A 16,180-nucleotide genomic window follows, 5' to 3' on the forward strand; every position below is an offset into this window, starting at 1 on the left:
GCCTCCGCCTCCGCCTCCCTCGGCCCGCGCTACTTCAGCGCCGACACGCGCCGCGACCTGCTGCGCGTCGAGGCCGCCTGGACCCACAACATCGTCAACTCCGTCGTGCGCCTCGGGGTACGTACCTCCACCTCCCGCCTCCGCCTCCGCCTCCCTCGGCCCGCGCTACTTCAGCGCCGACACGCGCCGCGACCTGCTGCGCGTCGAGGCCGCCTGGACCCACAACATCGTCAACTCCGTCGTGCGCCTCGGGGTACGTACCTCCACCTCCCGCCTCCGCCTCCGCCTCCGCCTCCCTCGGCCCGCGCTACTTCAGCGCCGACACGCGCCGCGACCTGCTGCGCGTCGAGGCCGCCTGGACCCACAACATCGTCAACTCCGTCGTGCGCCTCGGGGTACGTACCTCCACCTCCCGCCTCCGCCTCCGCCTCCGCCTCCCTCGGCCCGCGCTACTTCAGCGCCGACACGCGCCGCGACCTGCTGCGCGTCGAGGCCGCCTGGACCCACAACATCGTCAACTCCGTCGTGCGCCTCGGGGTACGTACCTCCACCTCCCGCCTCCGCCTCCGCCTCCGCCTCCCTCGGCCCGCGCTACTTCAGCGCCGACACGCGCCGCGACCTGCTGCGCGTCGAGGCCGCCTGGACCCACAACATCGTCAACTCCGTCGTGCGCCTCGGGGTACGTACCTCCACCTCCCGCCTCCGCCTCCGCCTCCGCCTCCCTCGGCCCGCGCTACTTCAGCGCCGACACGCGCCGCGACCTGCTGCGCGTCGAGGCCGCCTGGACCCACAACATCGTCAACTCCGTCGTGCGCCTCGGGGTACGTACCTCCACCTCCCGCCTCCGCCTCCGCCTCCGCCTCCCTCGGCCCGCGCTACTTCAGCGCCGACACGCGCCGCGACCTGCTGCGCGTCGAGGCCGCCTGGACCCACAACATCGTCAACTCCGTCGTGCGCCTTGGGGTACGTACCTCCACCTCCCGCCTCCGCCTCCGCCTCCGCCTCCCTCGGCCCGCGCTACTTCAGCGCCGACACGCGCCGCGACCTGCTGCGCGTCGAGGCCGCCTGGACCCACAACATCGTCAACTCCGTCGTGCGCCTCGGGGTACGTACCTCCACCTCCCGCCTCCGCCTCCGCCTCCGCCTCCCTCGGCCCGCGCTACTTCAGCGCCGACACGCGCCGCGACCTGCTGCGCGTCGAGGCCGCCTGGACCCACAACATCGTCAACTCCGTCGTGCGCCTCGGGGTACGTACCTCCACCTCCCGCCTCCGCCTCCGCCTCCCTCGGCCCGCGCTACTTCAGCGCCGACACGCGCCGCGACCTGCTGCGCGTCGAGGCCGCCTGGACCCACAACATCGTCAACTCCGTCGTGCGCCTCGGGGTACGTACCTCCACCTCCCGCCTCCGCCTCCGCCTCCGCCTCCCTCGGCCCGCGCTACTTCAGCGCCGACACGCGCCGCGACCTGCTGCGCGTCGAGGCCGCCTGGACCCACAACATCGTCAACTCCGTCGTGCGCCTCGGGGTACGTACCTCCACCTCCCGCCTCCGCCTCCGCCTCCGCCTCCCTCGGCCCGCGCTACTTCAGCGCCGACACGCGCTGCGACCTGCTGCGCGTCGAGGCCGCCTGGACCCACAACATCGTCAACTCCGTCGTGCGCCTCGGGGTACGTACCTCCACCTCCCGCCTCCGCCTCCGCCTCCGCCTCCCTCGGCCCGCGCTACTTCAGCGCCGACACGCGCCGCGACCTGCTGCGCGTCGAGGCCGCCTGGACCCACAACATCGTCAACTCCGTCGTGCGCCTCGGGGTACGTACCTCCACCTCCCGCCTCCGCCTCCGCCTCCGCCTCCCTCGGCCCGCGCTACTTCAGCGCCGACACGCGCCGCGACCTGCTGCGCGTCGAGGCCGCCTGGACCCACAACATCGTCAACTCCGTCGTGCGCCTCGGGGTACGTACCTCCACCTCCCGCCTCCGCCTCCGCCTCCGCCTCCCTCGGCCCGCGCTACTTCAGCGCCGACACGCGCCGCGACCTGCTGCGCGTCGAGGCCGCCTGGACCCACAACATCGTCAACTCCGTCGTGCGCCTTGGGGTACGTACCTCCACCTCCCGCCTCCGCCTCCGCCTCCGCCTCCCTCGGCCCGCGCTACTTCAGCGCCGACACGCGCCGCGACCTGCTGCGCGTCGAGGCCGCCTGGACCCACAACATCGTCAACTCCGTCGTGCGCCTCGGGGTACGTACCTCCACCTCCCGCCTCCGCCTCCGCCTCCGCCTCCCTCGGCCCGCGCTACTTCAGCGCCGACACGCGCCGCGACCTGCTGCGCGTCGAGGCCGCCTGGACCCACAACATCGTCAACTCCGTCGTGCGCCTCGGGGTACGTACCTCCACCTCCCGCCTCCGCCTCCGCCTCCGCCTCCCTCGGCCCGCGCTACTGCAGCGCCGACACGCGCCGCGACCTGCTGCGCGTCGAGGCCGCCTGGACCCACAACATCGTCAACTCCGTCGTGCGCCTCGGGGTACGTACCTCCACCTCCCGCCTCCGCCTCCGCCTCCGCCTCCCTCGGCCCGCGCTACTTCAGCGCCGACACGCGCCGCGACCTGCTGCGCGTCGAGGCCGCCTGGACCCACAACATCGTCAACTCCGTCGTGCGCCTCGGGGTACGTACCTCCACCTCCCGCCTCCGCCTCCGCCTCCGCCTCCCTCGGCCCGCGCTACTTCAGCGCCGACACGCGCTGCGACCTGCTGCGCGTCGAGGCCGCCTGGACCCACAACATCGTCAACTCCGTCGTGCGCCTCGGGGTACGTACCTCCACCTCCCGCCTCCGCCTCCGCCTCCGCCTCCCTCGGCCCGCGCTACTTCAGCGCCGACACGCGCCGCGACCTGCTGCGCGTCGAGGCCGCCTGGACCCACAACATCGTCAACTCCGTCGTGCGCCTCGGGGTACGTACCTCCACCTCCCGCCTCCGCCTCCGCCTCCGCCTCCCTCGGCCCGCGCTACTTCAGCGCCGACACGCGCCGCGACCTGCTGCGCGTCGAGGCCGCCTGGACCCACAACATCGTCAACTCCGTCGTGCGCCTCGGGGTACGTACCTCCACCTCCCGCCTCCGCCTCCGCCTCCCTCGGCCCGCGCTACTTCAGCGCCGACACGCGCCGCGACCTGCTGCGCGTCGAGGCCGCCTGGACCCACAACATCGTCAACTCCGTCGTGCGCCTCGGGGTACGTACCTCCACCTCCCGCCTCCGCCTCCGCCTCCGCCTCCCTCGGCCCGCGCTACTTCAGCGCCGACACGCGCCGCGACCTGCTGCGCGTCGGGGCCGCCTGGACCCACAACATCGTCAACTCCGTCGTGCGCCTCGGGGTACGTACCTCCACCTCCCGCCTCCGCCTCCGCCTCCCTCGGCCCGCGCTACTTCAGCGCCGACACGCGCCGCGACCTGCTGCGCGTCGAGGCCGCCTGGACCCACAACATCGTCAACTCCGTCGTGCTCCTCGGGGTACGTACCTCCACCTCCCGCCTCCGCCTCCGCCTCCGCCTCCCTCGGCCCGCGCTACTTCAGCGCCGACACGCGCCGCGACCTGCTGCGCGTCGAGGCCGCCTGGACCCACAACATCGTCAACTCCGTCGTGCGCCTCGGGGTACGTACCTCCACCTCCCGCCTCCGCCTCCGCCTCCGCCTCCCTCGGCCCGCGCTACTTCAGCGCCGACACGCGCCGCGACCTGCTGCGCGTCGAGGCCGCCTGGACCCACAACATCGTCAACTCCGTCGTGCGCCTCGGGGTACGTACCTCCACCTCCCGCCTCCGCCTCCGCCTCCGCCTCCCTCGGCCCGCGCTACTTCAGCGCCGACACGCGCCGCGACCTGCTGCGCGTCGGGGCCGCCTGGACCCACAACATCGTCAACTCCGTCGTGCGCCTCGGGGTACGTACCTCCACCTCCCGCCTCCGCCTCCGCCTCCCTCGGCCCGCGCTACTTCAGCGCCGACACGCGCCGCGACCTGCTGCGCGTCGAGGCCGCCTGGACCCACAACATCGTCAACTCCGTCGTGCTCCTCGGGGTACGTACCTCCACCTCCCGCCTCCGCCTCCGCCTCCGCCTCCCTCGGCCCGCGCTACTTCAGCGCCGACACGCGCCGCGACCTGCTGCGCGTCGAGGCCGCCTGGACCCACAACATCGTCAACTCCGTCGTGCGCCTCGGGGTACGTACCTCCACCTCCCGCCTCCGCCTCCGCCTCCGCCTCCCTCGGCCCGCGCTACTTCAGCGCCGACACGCGCCGCGACCTGCTGCGCGTCGAGGCCGCCTGGACCCACAACATCGTCAACTCCGTCGTGCGCCTCGGGGTACGTACCTCCACCTCCCGCCTCCGCCTCCGCCTCCGCCTCCCTCGGCCCGCGCTACTTCAGCGCCGACACGCGCCGCGACCTGCTGCGCGTCGAGGCCGCCTGGACCCACAACATCGTCAACTCCGTCGTGCGCCTCGGGGTACGTACCTCCACCTCCCGCCTCCGCCTCCGCCTCCGCCTCCCTCGGCCCGCGCTACTTCAGCGCCGACACGCGCCGCGACCTGCTGCGCGTCGAGGCCGCCTGGACCCACAACATCGTCAACTCCGTCGTGCTCCTCGGGGTACGTACCTCCACCTCCCGCCTCCGCCTCCGCCTCCGCCTCCCTCGGCCCGCGCTACTTCAGCGCCGACACGCGCCGCGACCTGCTGCGCGTCGAGGCCGCCTGGACCCACAACATCGTCAACTCCGTCGTGCGCCTCGGGGTACGTACCTCCACCACCCGCCTCCGCCTCCGCCTCCGCCTCCCTCGGCCCGCGCTACTTCAGCGCCGACACGCGCCGCGACCTGCTGCGCGTCGAGGCCGCCTGGACCCACAACATCGTCAACTCCGTCGTGCGCCTCGGGGTACGTACCTCCACCTCCCGCCTCCGCCTCCGCCTCCGCCTCCGCCTCCCTCGGCCCGCGCTACTTCAGCGCCGACACGCGCCGCGACCTGCTGCGCGTCGGGGCCGCCTGGACCCACAACATCGTCAACTCCGTCGTGCGCCTCGGGGTACGTACCTCCACCTCCCGCCTCCGCCTCCGCCTCCGCCTCCCTCGGCCCGCGCTACTTCAGCGCCGACACGCGCCGCGACCTGCTGCGCGTCGAGGCCGCCTGGACCCACAACATCGTCAACTCCGTCGTGCGCCTCGGGGTACGTACCTCCACCTCCCGCCTCCGCCTCCGCCTCCGCTCCCGCCTCCGCTCCCGCCTCCGCATCTCCTCCCCCCGCTTTCGCCTCCACCACTCCTCCGCGCTATGTCCCCCAGCAACTTCCCTTGCGATGCTTTCGTAATAATATTGTGTCTGAAAACTTGAAAATGTATACGACATGTCATATGGTAGAAAAACACCCGGATAAATTATATTTAATTTTAATTGGTCCTTATAATGTTAAAAGTATTGGTAAAATAGAGGCATTTCCGAGGTACACGGTTGTGTCAGTGGTGGTCGGGGTGGTCGGGGTGGGAGGGTGACGAGGGCGGGGTGCGCGGGCGCAGCGCGGCCAGACGACGGCGCAGGTGCGGGTAGGGCGCCACACACGACTGGAACTGGTCGCTGCGCAGTCTGCAACATGTCACTCACGTCACAGTTGGTAGCTCCGGCCTCGCATTTAGCAAGAGGCGGTGTGCGGCGTGCGGTGTGCGGTGTGCGGTGTTGCGGCGTGCGGTGTGCGGTGTGCGGTGTTGCGGCGTGCGGCGTGCGGTGTGCCGTGTGCGGTGTGCGGTGTTGCGGCGTGCGGTGTGCGGTGTTGCGGCATGCGGTGTTGCGGTGTGCGGTGTGCGGTGTGCGGCGTGCGTGCGGTGTGCGGTGTGACGAACGTGTATATCTCGGTGATCTCTAGCGCGATGATGGTGATGCCGGGCGCGAGGTTGTGGCCCGCGAGCGCCGCCTCGCCGTAGAACGCGCCGTCCTTCAGGTGCGCTATCTGAACATGTAACGACGTCGTCACTACTTCTGTTACATTTGTAGAAGTCGAAGTTTTTATGTGGCTTTTTCTTAACAAATATACTTTTATATTTAAATTTAACGAAAAAAGCGATATTCTTAAACTGACCTCCTTCCCTGCCCAGTTCATTACGGCGACTGTACCGGAGCAGATCAGATACATGCGCGTGAGTGGCTCCCCGCTCCTCACCACTGTCTGAGGACACAAAACCGTTAGCGGAGAAGTATCCCTGCTATGTCCGCATCGAAGCGGCCCCGGATGCTGATGAGGACTCACCTCGCCGGGCATGTACAAGACGCGGTTCAAGCTGAACACTATAGTGTTGAGGAGCGCGACGGGCATGTCGCTGAAGACGGGCACGTTGGCGACCAGCTTGCGGCAGCAGTGCATGTTGATGTCCTGCTTCATCTGCTCGTTGATGGTGCTCAGAATCAGGGGCTCGTTGAAGTAGCCGCCGTTGAACTCGTACTTGAGAAACAGCAGCACCTTCTTCTGCAGCAGGCCGGGCAGCCGCTTCAGCTCCATATATTCCTCCAGCTCCCGCAGCTTGCCGTGGTACAGGAACGACTCGTACTGCTTGTACAGCATCAGTCGCAGAAGGGTCGTGAAGCAGTACAGCAGGAAGATCAGTCCCATCAGACCTATGAATGCCGTCAACAGCAGCTCTGAAACAATAATCGTATTCAACTTTAAATCCACTCCGGTTCTAAACATACAAGGACATATGACTTATTGACAGGAATGACGTGCGACACCTGGAATGACATAAACCCCGATGGGCGTGTAGTAGCCGGCGCCGATGCAGAGACCGCACGCCAGGTACAGGTTGGCCGTGTACTTCTTGAAGACGGTGTTGTGCGGCAGCTGCACGCCGCGGAACCGCTGCATCCAGCTGCGGTCCATGGCGTAGAAGTGCGAGCAGATCGCCGGCACCTGGTAGTGCACGTACGTCATCCAGTGGAAGAACAGAATCATCCTGAACACGACCAGCAGGAGCACGGTCGTGATGTAGGACAGCTCGAACTGCTCGCGGATGTTATTCCATTTGCGCTCCATGGACACGAGCCGCGGCAGCTTGAACACGAACATGGCCGTGTTGGTGGGCAGCTTGCACTTGTCGAACATCTGGTACAGCTGCAGCGGCAGCGCCGCCAACAGCTCCGGCCACAGGCCGCCGCGCAGGTACCGGCCCGCGATGCGCCGCGCGCGCAGCACCACGCGCTTGCTGTCCTCGTCCGTGTAGCCCGTCAGGAACGTCACCGCTATGTCCATAAACGCGACCGCATCGCCCAGCAAGATGAACGGATCCCTCGGATCGGGACCTACCAGGGAAATAAAACGCTTAATAAGTTTATGTCATTTCATTGATGACGTGGACACCATAGAAAAGACTATTTAACAAACTCTGCTCACATATAACGAACACTTGGAAAGGCATATAAACGAACTGCAAAAACATGAGCGTGGCGACGAAGCAGTCCCAGTAGTAGTTGAGGGGACTGTAGGGGTGCCAGATGAGCCAGTGGGCGGTGGCGAGCTGGCGGCGCCGCTCCAGCAGCAGGTTGCGGCGGCTGCGCAGGTTGGCCGCGCTGGCGTGGTGCCACTCGCACGGCAGCGCCAGCCGGCGCGCTCGCCGCACGCAGCGCCGCCACGCGCTCGCCGTCGGCGGCAGCTCCATCAACACCGGCGTCTGCGCTGGCGACACCGTGCAGATCGCGTCGTGCTTCGAGTTTAACATTTTTAAAATAACTTATTATGACTTCTGTGAATAAAAATATCGTTGACGTCTACGTCAGATCTAAGAACACTCTGCGTCATGTTTTATTCTTAAGGCCTTTTCAAAACATATAGTTTTAAGGTTTGATAATGAAAAAATTTAGGTTTCATTCCTTGATCTTCCTCTACGTTTTCGTTCATAACTCTTCTGATTGCTAGACCTTTATTTTTTACTTCGATGATGAAACCGGAATATTTATTAGAATTGATATCGTGTTGTTGTTGCAGAAGAAGACGTTCACAGTGGTGCACGGCGGGCGCGCGGCGGGGCTCACGCTGGACTGGGCCAGCGGGTTCTCGCTGAGCGAGGGCACGCCCGGCGCGCCCCCAGTCTGGTCCTACAGGTACACGATACATCTTGTCTTGTTTACAGTCTTCCACTGCAACAACGTGCTCACATATCGGTCATCTATTTTTTTTTTTTTGTAAAATTGGTTGACCAATGATTCACAATACACGACTTATACTTGACTTATTATGTATACTACTGTGATTTTCATTTTTAGGTTTTCACAGTTAAGAGGTTCGAGCGACGATGGAAAATCAAAGTTGAAACTTCATTTCCAGGACACGGAGACCAAGGTTATAGAGACTAAGGTGAGCAATTATGAATCACAACAAATTGAAACACGTTCATTTTCAGCGATGCTTTGAAATAAACCTTATGTTTAAAATGTTAATGTGGGAAGTTTAAATCACGCCATTGTTTAAAATACTAGATAAATATGATTTATCGACAGGAACTGGAGTGCCAGATCCTGCAGAGCCTCCTGTTCTGTATGCACGCCTTCCTCACGGCCAAGGTGGCCTCCGTCGACCCGGCTTTCCTCGCTTCCATACATCAATCCAATTAAACCCTTAATGCGATCACCTTGAAGGCCTCGATTACTTTCATTTTTAAACTGGTGTTGTCAATTGATCTGTGCGATAAGAAACTTTAACCTTAATAACTAGATAATAGAATCGAATTTTGATCGGAAGAATTTATCATTAAGCTTGTTTAAAAACGATTTGCTCATGTTTTAAATTTTTAAATTATAAAAATGTTGTGAAAGATTATTGAAGGTTCATTTTCTGTATGATTAATGTTTGAGGTTTATGATTGGAAATGTTAAATATGTACAATATTTTATTTACTATTAATTATTAAGATCTGATTAAGGAAAAAATAAGTTTGTATACTTTTAATTTTAACTCTAGTACTGATCGATTTACAAATGTACTGCATGCATGTGTTATATTGCCAAGGCCTAACACAGTATCAGCGAATTAAAATATATGTTAATATTAATTGTTTAGCTTCACTTTACTTACATTTATAAATAAGTTTTGATTAGAAATGTTTGTTCAAACTACTCCTAGATTTTATTACTTAAAATATAAATAGTCTTCCTCTAAATCTATTAACAAAGATCTGATTATTTCAGGTAGCTATTGTATAGTTTTTGTTTCATACGTAATTTAATGTTCTTGTAAAACACCAAGTCGTAATTGTTTGATAATGTCAATGGCTTTATGTTCTCGAAAAAAAAATAGGAAAAGAACGGAACGTTAAATGTAAACTTTATTTAATAAAATGTAGAACTAACATTTCTTACCAAATAGCAAATGGATGAGTCGCGTGAATCTTATTTGGTTTATATTTGTATTAGTGCGTAGAAATACTCAAGATGCATAGATGTGTACTGTCTGTGTGTTCTCTCGCAGTACTTTCGTATCCAGCTCGAAGGACTCAAAGCAATTACACGTACAGTTTGAGCGTCAATTGTGAACGTTGTCGTTAAACTTACGTCACAAGTCAATATATTTTAGTTGAATTAGAAACGTTGACTCGTGTTTTTGTACTTGTGCTTGCGATGTGTTATTACAAAATCATCTACAAAATGATAAGATTTTCTTAATTTAATTTATATTTAGTCTCAAAAATATGTATATTTTGACGACTGATTGCACCAAAGATAATAAGTATTTTTTCTTGATGAATTCTAAGACTTTCTCTTTTTGTTTAGGTTTAGAAATAATTAGCAGGTAATTTGCATTTATTTATATATAGCGGTTAATAATTATGTCGTTACCTTTTCTCTCGTTAAGCTTTTATATAAGTAACTATTGGGCAATGCTCCTACGTTCATATACGTTAAGGCCATTACAAATTCGTTGTGAAGTAGATCATTGCATTTGTCATTGTACAGTGGCATGTAATGTACACACACACATACATACACACACAGTGGAAATTGAGTTAAAGTACTTACACCAGCTCTCACCTTTATTGGTTAAATACACTGGTCTGCAAAAAAAATTTTTTTTCTCTCCTTCAAATGTTATGCAGTTATCTTGTCTGATACAACAATACTGAACATAAATATATCATTCAAAGTTTTCTAGCACGTCTATATTCTTTGGGATGGAATTTTTAAGAAAAACAATTTTTTAATATGAAATTTTTATCATTCATTTAATTACTTAAATAATGTTTGATGTACACTATTACACAACCTTTAAAACGCATATGACAATATCATTACTAGTTGTTAATCCCATTTTAGTTAGTCGTTTTTTTTCCTTTTCATATTTTATAATGGAGTTTCCTGATAAATCGACCAACAAAAATCTGCAAGTATTACTTCGGACCATTTCCCGTTGTGTCCTCTCTATGTGCAAAATATCGTGATGAAACCTCTCACAGTCTTCATCAGATACTGTTCTGAGATTTGGTGCGAAAATTTTTAAGTGAGAGTGCAAAAAAATGAATTTTAAGAAACATGTTACTTTTTTGAGCCTTGTAGGAAATGAGAAGTTCTTGTTCGATTTCCTGATAGTTCTGATTTTTTTCCAAGAAAATTTTGGCACAAATTTTCTACAAAAGCAGTCTGCGCCCTTTTTTCGAATTGATTTAAATTTATTTTAAAACTTGAGTCCTTCATAAGCTCGAGTATTTGAGGACCTACAAAAATTCCTTCTTCTAATTTCGCCTGATCCGGGGAAACTTTGTTTTCTAGTACTGAAAGTACTGGGCTTTCACAAAGTTTTTCATAAGACCCAGCTTTATATGAAGTGGTGGATTTTTTTTTTCACTAGGAACGAAAGGATATTCCTTAACATATTTAGATACAGGAGACAAACTCAGAGAGGTTTTGATTTTGAAAAAAAAAACGTTCTTTGTGGTCGTTGTGTGGTGTGTGTCTTTTTACTATGTTGTGTTTGTCTTTTGCGCGACTGTCCCACTCACATAAAAAAACCACAAAATTTGGTATTTACCATTTGGTGATTTTAACTGGACTGCAATGAGGACATCCTCCTTGCAGGCCAGTTAAAATTGCTACAACTTTTAGATCAACACAAATGTTCTATGCGTATTGTGAATTTTTGATTTCTTGCAGTAATAACACCATATTCCCATATAATTTTCTTTCATATTCGCTTAAAAAAAGCGTCAGATAATATTTTTTTCTCTCTTTCTATCACTGCACACCGTTTATTTGTGTGCAAATACAATCTCAACCAATTAAAGTTGCTTTAACGCGAGAATAACATAGTATAGTAATATTAGTATAGCAAAAAATCCCATAATTTCTAAAAATCTAAAATCAACGTTAAAAAAAAAAATTAGACGTGATAGCATAAAACGAAAAGCAGATATAGATTGAGGATGGTATACTCTTTAAACGGATCATACTTTTATTCAAAGGAGGATTTCGTTGCAGACCAATGATATCAAATATACCCAATTAGTAACATTGAATTAGTATGGAAATATTATAAATCTATTTATATAAAAAGTTAAAAAGCTAAAGAACAACAAAAGTGAAAGCCTAAAAAAGTTTTTATTTTGCCATTCGGCCTAACAAAGTGCTTGCGTACATTTCACGCCACTGACATCAACACTAGAGGAAGAAGTATTGCATTCTTGTCATATCATTACATGTAAGCATAAAAATCGTAACGCCATAGCGTTATCATATTTATTAGAAATTACTTTTAGATGTTTGTTGTTTGAGCGATATATTTCATATATTTATCTAAATTATCTGCCCGATGCAAAATGGCTCTATTTACTAGCGTAGTAATAGTCGTTGACAAAGACATGTGTACGTCCATAGACATACATTTGTGCAAGTCGAAAGTTGTCCAAACTGTTAATATAATGTTGGAGCAAGTGAAAAAGAAAGGTCAAGACTTTAACGCTAATTAAATGACAAAAGAACTAATCGAATATATAAAAAAAGACAGATTCTGTGTACGTCCGTATGTCTTTGTTGATTTGTAACACTTTCTGTAGCGCATTCAATGTTCATATACGTCCCATTTAACTCACTTAGAAATATTTTATTAGATTATTTAAAGTTTTAATAAATTAAACGAAAGAGTATTGTTAGTTTATTAGTCCGGAGCGTCTTTTTTCTATATTGATCGAATTAGTGAAACTAACAATTTGCACATATCTTTTTTCTAACTTTTGAAATAAACATAATATAAATTTTCATAATAGCGTATTATATGGGCATTTAAAAATGTATTTATTTCTATTTTCGAATACTATTTATTAAGCATTGTTTTTAACTTTATCACTTTTAAAGTTTTGTAAATTTGTCCCGGTCGTGTAAATGTGCACTTCTTTTCTATCTAACAGATATCTAGGAGCTGGATTGAACGTGTACCATTTAATCCACTAAAGTTCATCTTGCTTAATTCATCAAATAATCAATTTCATGACGTAAACCAGTAGATTGTCGCAACTTAGGTAATACATAATTAGGCGGCGATGGTAAATTCGAACTAGTTTTCTGTTACTTGATACTTTTTTTTTTGTTATTTTATTGTCATAGCTCATACTAAGTTGATAATCAGTAGCTTTTCTATAAATGCCTTATATTTTCAAAGTTTTTTGCTATTCATTATCACACGTAGGATGTTTTAATTTCTTTAGAAATTATCACTTTAAGGGGAATAATAATGAAATAATTAGTCAATTTAGAAACAATCTACACAAGACTGAAGCAGGGGAGTGGGACTTTGTTTGTATTTTGTAGTTCGCGGCCATATGCTACGGGTTGTGTAAAGTCAATTATGAAGTTATATATCTCTTTAACGACGAAAATAACAAAAAACTATGTGACAATGAACCATAAAACAGTCTACTAGCCATTTGATAATTATTCCAATCAAGGAAGCTAACGTCAATTAGGAATACCTCACATTTGGAAAAAAAAGAATCTCATTAAATTATGCATATGATAAAAAGTAGGACAGTATGTTTAAGAGCAATTGTAACAACTGGAATTGTTACAGTCACTCTGAAGGTGGTACATATGGCCGCGATATCTCATTTCTCGTCTTATTGGAACAAAATATGTCTTAGCGCGTTGTGATAAGGTTTAAGATTACTTACTTATTTTAAAGAGTTTTATTTACATTTCTGTATTTATTCCTCTCATAGCTATAGGAGGCTACGATTAGTTAAGCTGGGAGCAACAATTTACTATAGTTGTTTAGCAATTTCCTGCAAGCTATTTTATAAGGGTCTATATACTGCGCGCTTATATTTCTGTAAGACGCCGTCGACTTACGAGACGCGGCATGTCGCCCAGTGTGACTTGACCCTTCAATTTCGTACATCGAAAATTAGATACTTATAACGAAATGTAATTTAAAACATAACTTAAATGAACTAATATAAATATAGCATTCTATGTATGAAAATAAATCTGTTTAATATTTTCATTAAGGTATATCAATCGTTTTTTTTTTTCATTATTAAAAATAGGTAGTTATCTATCCTACTATTCATTATCATCGTCATCATCAACCTTTGTCTGCCCACTGCTGGACATAGACCATTCCACAGTATGCGGTCCTCCGCCTTCCGAATCCAAGGACTTCTCTCTTAATTTTTTTTTTTGAATCATTGCAGACAACATAATATAAATGTACCTATTTTAATATTGTACAAGAAAATGCGTTTATTTGTTTGATTGTTTTTTTTCTTTTCGCCCACTATCATGTCAATGCTTAAGTATAATACTACACCAATTCGTTTAATTCCCATTACCAAATCATTGTTCATTAACGTGTAAATAACTCGATCTTACGTCATGTAGAATAACGAACATCGGGACAATATTTATACATAGGCAGTTGGCGTCTTGCGATGGAGGGTTTCTTCAAACTGTATACATATTTATTAGGTTTGTGTAAATTATAAGTGTCACCGGAGTCAGCCTTCATTTGCCAACAACTCAAGTATTATGCTCGTCGATAAACAAATATTTTTAACACGTAATTACGTTACCAATTTTTTCAAATTCAATTTTAGAAAACTAGCGATGACAAGTTAGTTCCATTACAAATTTTATATAAAAACAAAATGAACAATTGTCATAACGTCAGGATTATTATAAAATAAATTGTTAGTTGTGACTCCGGCGCGTATACTTGTGTAAACTGACTTGTAACCACGTATTATGTATACTAGTTAGTGGTTAATTGTCTAGTTACTTATACCCATTGTTGATTATATAATATATACCTATGATATACCCATTAGTAAAATATATATTAAACACTTGACTTTTATTTCATTTCATTAAATATTCCCTTGTTGTAACACATTATTTAAAACAGTGTTATTTTTAAGTAGACGCCAGATAACAATGACAAGCGTCAAGTGAGTGTTCGTCTAATGAGTGTGCATGCGGGAGGTCTAGTTTTAGGCTAGACTAGACTTCTTTTCTTTCCCACAATTTTCTGATAAAACGAGAAGAAAGGATAAGAAGGAGATTTAACGAAGGAGGGGGAAATATTCTCTTTCCGTTCGTCTCCTCCTCCGTCGACTAAACGTAGTTTGCTGTGTGCTCAGAGTTAATTAAATAAAACACGTTTTTATTTAATTTTTTTAATACAAGCGTCAGAGACAAAGAAAAGCTACACAATATAAACTATTAGAAGCAACATTTATCACACATTTTATTTCCAATAATACGAAAACTAACATTTACATAGAAAAATTTTATAAGTAAAGATTCACAATGTTAAAATAAGAAAACGTAACAAGGAGCAAGCAGTTAAAATCGCTAGCTTCTAAATAAAATGTTGCCACTTTCTTGAATTTTTATGTTGCCATTTAAACTTTTTGCTAGCAGTAGTGTTAAATAGAAAAATAATTACCTAGTAGTATAATTAGCTTAATTTAGAAAAATATTACACATTTGTATACTTTCACAATTTACCACGTTTTATAAGCTATCGAAAATACAGTTTCTGCAGCATTTGTTTTGTGTAAAATATTTAAACTTGCACAAATTAAATAAACAGTGGTTTTGAATACGAAAATAGTCAGTGAAAATGAAATAACAACAAGATTTGATAACATAGTAATGTCATGAAAGTGATTCTTACAGGAGGAACTATGCTCTTTTCTAAACGTATCCGCATTAATATAAATACTTATTGTGATATGTTATTTGCAGTATTACAATCTATAATTGTAAATAAGTTGTATAAATTATCTTCAAATTCATTCAACGATATAAAGAAATTCAATTTCCTAATCGACGTTAATTTAAAAAGAACCTAGTGGGAACAGAAGTAGGCCGAGAAAGCGACACCTGGCGGCAACAACATTAAACATTCATTAACTATAACAACATTGACATCGGCACGTCTAAAAAGAAACATCTAAATGCTGTATTAAAGTTGAGAAAATGTTGTGCGTGTATGTTACCAGGCTACGCTTTACACAAGCTTAGACTAATTTGAACGAGGTCCTAAAACAAGTCCTCTCTTGAACTATAGATTAAAAATAAAGATTAATGTATCTCTCCGGATCCGCCTCACACGTACATCGAATACAATACTAAGGCCTATGAAGACTCGCGCTCACACGATAAAAAAATACAAATTTCTATAAATACAATGTATCTATCAATAGACATGATAGTAACTAGTTAGATATTAATTGTCACATTTAGTTTATTGTCTACCATAGAGTTACTAATCTTTATAAAGTCGCTATCTACTTCGTATTTTAATAGTGTATAGGTATATAATTGATATTTATTTTTGACATTTTCGTCGAAAATCGTTGAATTTAAATTGACCGCTGATATTGTATTTTTTTTCATCAAGATTTCTTCAAGTATACTATTTGTCAATTTTGTTAATAGGTTATCTAATGTTTTATTTCCTCAAGGGTTCGTCTATTGTCTCGTCGTTCGTATTTCGTCTTAAAACGAGGAATATTAGCGAGAACCAAGCGGCCGCAGCGCTCCTGGTATATGAACACTACGACATTACATTAATGTCTATAACACAACCTTTATATTAGCCTGTAAAATACATTTGTCTTTAGAACCTACTTGTATGATAGAATGATGCCCACAATGGCAAAACTTTAGAATGTGCT

The 16,180-nt window shown here is 49.1% G+C and overlaps 1 pseudogene; it reads right to left on the reverse strand.

The window, feature by feature from the left end:
- Window positions 1–5,664: 5,664 nt before the first annotated feature.
- LOC123721642 lies at window positions 5,665–7,738 on the reverse strand (annotated as a pseudogene).
- Between the last annotated feature and the right edge of the window lie 8,442 nt (window positions 7,739–16,180).

This window comes from Papilio machaon, chromosome 2 (assembly GCF_912999745.1).
Source record: "Papilio machaon chromosome 2, ilPapMach1.1, whole genome shotgun sequence".
Lineage (NCBI taxonomy): Eukaryota > Metazoa > Arthropoda > Insecta > Lepidoptera > Papilionidae > Papilio > Papilio machaon.